The sequence below is a fragment of the Apis florea genome, unplaced genomic scaffold, assembly GCF_048593485.1.
Source record: "Apis florea isolate Af1SG1 unplaced genomic scaffold, ASM4859348v1 contig_3158_pilon, whole genome shotgun sequence".
In the NCBI taxonomy this organism is placed as follows: Eukaryota; Metazoa; Arthropoda; class Insecta; order Hymenoptera; family Apidae; genus Apis; species Apis florea.
In genome coordinates, this window is record NW_028256713.1 from 4,534,812 (window position 1) to 4,539,934 (window position 5,123).

General features: G+C 30.8%; 1 long non-coding RNA gene across 1 annotated transcript; it reads left to right on the forward strand.

Annotated features, from left to right (window-relative positions):
- The first annotated feature begins 4,366 nt into the window (after positions 1-4,366).
- LOC147657449 (uncharacterized) lies at positions 4,367-4,969 on the forward strand. The gene is made up of 2 exons (XR_015292470.1): positions 4,367-4,544; positions 4,838-4,969. It is a non-coding gene; the product is annotated as an uncharacterized LOC147657449 (long non-coding RNA).
- The last annotated feature ends 154 nt before the right edge of the window (positions 4,970-5,123 follow it).

Consider the following 5,123-nt stretch of genomic DNA (forward strand, 5'->3'; position numbering starts at 1 on the left):
CGACGCTTGCCTTTCGCCTCTACGAACCCACCAAATTGGTGTACATTGTTAATTAAGATCGCGTGACGCACGACGTTGCGACGTGACCACGCCGTCGATATTTCTTCATCCTGCGTTTACAACCTGATGAATATCGCATTTTTCGCGGGAACACGATCGATTGGGCACGAAGTTCGAATCTTAGCCCTTGCCGAATTGCCATCCAAGAAGATATCTCCATTAACGGTATTCGATAAAAATGTCCGATGTTACATACTTTGATCTCCAAAATATACGATAGTATCGTGATGTACACAATCCAATGTATTCCTCTTACAAATTCGAATTTGCAAAGTTTCGATCACGAGGGTCTCCTTTTTCCATCGATATCTTCACTAATATTATCTTTATTATTTTTATTCAATAGAAAAATTTGATGTAGGAAAACATCTTACAATTTTTTCTTTTCCCTTCACTATGCTTTCTCTTTCCATATTGCATACTTTGGTCTCCAAGATACAATAGTAATGTACATAATTTAATATATTCCTTTTACAAATTCGAATTTGCAAAGTTTCGATCACGAGGGTCTCCTTTTTCTTTTTCCATTGATATCTTCACTAATACTATCTCTATTATTTTTATTCAATAGAAAAATTTGATGCAAGAAACCATCTTACGATCTTTCCTTGATGTACACAATCCAATATATTCCTCTTACAAATTCGAATTTGCAAAGTTTCGATCACGAGAGTCTCCTTTTTCCATCGATATCTTCACTAATATTATCTTTATTATTTTTATTCAATAGAAAAATTTGATGCAAGAAACCATCTTACGATCTTTCCTTGATGTACACAATCCAATATATTCCTCTTACAAATTCGAATTTGCAAAGTTTCGATCACGAGAGTCTCCTTTTTCCATCGATATCTTCACTAATATTATCTTTATTATTTTTATTCAATAGAAAAATTTGATGCAAGAAACCATCTTACGATCTTTCCTTGATGTACACAATCCAATATATTCCTCTTACAAATTCGAATTTGCAAAGTTTCGATTTGGTCAAGTGCTTAGTTTCGAATGTGGGTCACGATCCAAAAGCGCACCGAGTCGAGGATCTCGTTTTTCTTTCTCTCTTTCTTTTTTTATACGAACGACTTAACCGGCCACTGGATGGATACTCGTTGACAGCGTCGAGTATACGAGGAGGAGTGTACAGAAGAGCGAAACGAGGAGCGGAGACGACAGGTCGCATCGTTCAGGCGGCTATTTCCACGTGGACGCGTGGGGTCGAAAAAGGAGGAACGCGGAAAAGGGAGAGAGTAAAACGGGGAGGCGTGCAAATTCGCGTCGAGCCACTGGCTTGCCCATAATATTTCACGGGAAGACGGCGAGGAGAGATTGATGATCGCCGTTGGGCCAGGCCGCTTCGTAACACGCGTCGCTTTCTGTTTCGTTGGATTCGAGCGGGTTATTAACTTCGAATCGAATTAACCGTGATGGCCAATTCCCACGGGGGATTCGTTCGTATCGACGATAGCCTTCTTCTAATTACCGATATCTCCTCGATTCTTTCAACTCGAAGAAGATTCTCTCTAAGGTGAAATTTTCCTTCGTTGCATTTTGTTAACGAGATTGCTCGATGTGAATTTGTAACCGAGTAATGTCGAGTAGTGTCGAGTAAATTTGTGAATATTTTTTTGAAAGCCCAGAGCATGGAATAAATTTCTAAAACGAAATTTTAGGCAATAACTCTGATCGAAATTTTTATTGGACGAATCTTTTGGGATAAATTTTATGATGTAATATAGAGGTATAGGTAAGAATGATTTATTTATTTTGGAATTTTCGATGGATGATTCTTTCGATAAAAATGAAGAAAAGAATTATTCGTTGGTAAGGCTTTTTTTCGGATTAATTGTAAATATCAGTTCGCCAAATCTGACAATAATTGATTATACACCATGGAAACTTAGTTATGGCAAAGTTACTTAACCAAGGGAAGAGTTTCGGGAGGGAAACAGAGAGTGGAAAGCCGATATCAACGAACAGTGACGCCTATGCAGCTTTGATCTCGATGATCTTTGATCTAAATTGTCTCGCAGATCAGTTTCTCCTCTGCGAGGCAGAAGTCAGGCAAAGAAAATAATTATTCTCGTTATAACAGTAAGGATAACGATACGTCTAACGATACGCAACTTCAAGGATATCAAGTTTTCGATGCGGAACGATGGTTTTCGAGTATATTATATTCGATCAACCATGTTAATTAAAGGTTTACGCAAGTATGATTTCGAGAAGTCGAGTCGAATGCTCTCTTTTTTTTTCTGGAATAATCGTCATTCGAGCGAATATCTTGATTGCAAATCATGCTTGGAATTTATTAAATTTTAAAAGAATTTTAGAAAAAAAGTTTAAGAACAGAGGATGTAGATATTGATATTGATGTAGAAAAAAATTGAAGATAAAGTTTTTGCAACAGAAATTCTATATCCAAAAATATATTGTACTTTTAGTATAAACAAATATATTAAACTAATGTGATGTTATAAATTAATAAATAATAATAATAATAATAAAAAGAATTTGAGAAGATTTAAAAAGTAAGATTTAAAGATTTTTATCATATGATATCTGATCATATAAATGTTCATCAGATTTTCATATCGCATTTTTACTACTATTAAATAGAATTTATAAAATAAATATAACGTAAAATTTCTCTAAAGGTAGGATAAGGAAAGATAAAAATTTAGAATCGATTCATTTCTTGAATATGAAATACATTGAAAGGAAATTACTTTTCAAAAGTATTTACGATACGTAAAAGTTTCAATGGAATAGTTTCTGTTAAGATTTTTAATTCATAAGTTGTACAATAATGTAATAAAATTAATCAGAAATCCGTACCGTGTACTTTTCTACGCGCGAATGTATAAAGTAAGTTAGACAAGGAAAGTAGATAGAGGAAGAAGGACAGAGATAGAGTAAAAATATTGAAATCAGCGCCATCTCCAGAGTGCCGCAAATGAAACATAGAAACAAAGGATAGAAGATAATAGAGAAGGATAGAGATAGAGTACAAATGATACTACTAGCGCCATCTCTTGGCGCTATTCCAAAAACAGTAAGTAAATTTTAAAAGCAACAGATGGCGCCACATGTTCTAAAAGAGGAATTCTCGATGCTTACGCTATCTTTTTTCCTCTACTATTCTTTTATCCGCAGCTCCTTGTTTATACTTTTTAATTGTTTTTCGATTCTTGATTCACATGACTAGAAATTATGCCAATAGCAGAAGAATTTATTCAAACAATATAAAACGGAACATAGACCAAATGTAAGATTATATTGTGTCAAAAAGTATGTGAGTTACCGTTCGTAGACTAATACACTGGCGCAATAATAACTTCTCAACTATCAATAATCGATAAGTATGTCGACATTTAAACTGTTATACGATACAAATAAACATAATAAAATAGGTATATTTTAAACAGAAAATTTGCACGCAGTTTTAAATTATACGTAAAATTATACGTAAAACAGCTTTGATATTTAAAGAACGAAATAAAATTGATGTGACTTTACTCTGTTCGATAACCATACCTTGGCAAAATCGAATGTTACGGATATATATCAATAACATTTGTAAAATTCAAACAAATATTTTAAAACTAATTGATATGAAATTACTTTTTAAATGTTATAATTTTTAATATCTTATTAATTTTGTAATTTATCGATGGGTATGATGTAACGATTTATAACACGATAATTTATTAATTCCATAACTTATCGTTTACTAATTACATTTCTAAATTTACTAATTTCAGAAATATCTTTGTACATGATAGAAAATATCGCAACTGTTAATTCGAAATTTATAAATTTTTATCTTGTTCAAGGAACTTTTTGATTGTGTAACAACAATCGATATATATATATGTATAATTTATTTGTTAAAGAAAATTATTTAAAGGAGGAAAATAATTCTAAAATAGCCACAAGTTACATTGATCGATAGTGATCAAGAATGGTCGAACCGTACGAAATAAAAATTTTATCTCGGAAATAGAAAATAATTATTGACAATATATTATGTACACAACAATTATGGCTGAATATAGATTTTAATAATAACGTTAAATATTAAAGTGTTTGAATATTGAAGACAAATTTTTTTTTAATCACTTCAATTTTCATAAGTAATCTTTATCGATGAAACTTAATTAATTTTCAGTCACGATTCTGATATTAAAACTGAACAAACAGATATAAAATTTTCATACGACATTTATACGAGTAAAATTATATCTTGACATTAAATATGATCATAAATTACACTCGATAAGCAAATATTGCTTATGTAATTGATTGTTTTAATGTTCACGCACAAGTATATAAGTACATATGAGTTCAGATTTAATAAAAGAACGTATCGAAAGAAGGTGTCGAAAAGAAACATGAATACTGTGAAATTATTCATCGGGAGGGTTACCCTCACATTAGTATTTATTTATATTTCTATGGTTATATCTGTTCCTGATGCAAATGAGGTAAATATTGCAATATTACAATATACAATCTTGGACGAAACGATACTCGTTTATGTTTTCGTAAGTTTATTCTATTCTTTTTCACTTATTTAAAAAAAAAAACTGGTTAAAAAAATTGTTAACTGCGATCGATATATATATATATTATTAAACGAGAAATTGCTTTGTATATAAAATTTTATGTAGATAAAAAATTTTAATCCAAAAATCATTTTGTCCTGGACTGTAGTTTATTTTCGTTTTCGATATTACTCGATAATAAAAAGGAAAAATAAATTTTTTTTTTTTCACAGGACATCGACTTATATCTACGAGACGTTATGTAATATAACCGAAACGAAGATTGTTTGATCATATTTAATGATTTATATACACTGTTATCCACTTGTAGACTTAAAAATGTAATAAATGTAGTTGTAGTGAAATTTTTTTAAATTTGTATATCTATATATTTGAAAAAAAAAAGATTATACGATATATAACAATAATAAATATTATTTAATACTATAATATTAAGCGACACATTAGTCGAAAACATTGAATTCTGGATCGAGATGAATTTTTCATTTCATTTTTTCG